Raw genomic sequence first — 307 nt, forward strand, 5'->3', positions numbered from 1 at the left:
GCACAAGCGCGTCCTAGCAACCGTGGGGAGCTGAAAGCCAGAGAGGCTACGCTAGAGCCGGGAGGTGGGGAAAGGAGGACGTTCTTCAGCGCCCGCCTCCCAACGGGAACCTCGTCTCTTTGCCAGAGGAGTAACTCAGGCATCCGCCTCGAAACAGCGCCCACTCTTCGCGTGTAAGGGGAGCAGTAGGAAGCTGAGCTCAGAGCGAAGCGAGCGGGCCGAGGAGACGAAGAGCCCTCAGTGGGACGGCCGAGACGGTGCACTCATCCGCAAACCCGCGGGCCAGCGCTCCTCGCCGGGGTCCTTG

The sequence above is a fragment of the Carlito syrichta genome, unplaced genomic scaffold (genome assembly GCF_000164805.1).
Source record: "Carlito syrichta isolate Samal-C Ts95f unplaced genomic scaffold, Tarsius_syrichta-2.0.1 Scaffold305313, whole genome shotgun sequence".
Lineage (NCBI taxonomy): Eukaryota > Metazoa > Chordata > Mammalia > Primates > Tarsiidae > Carlito > Carlito syrichta.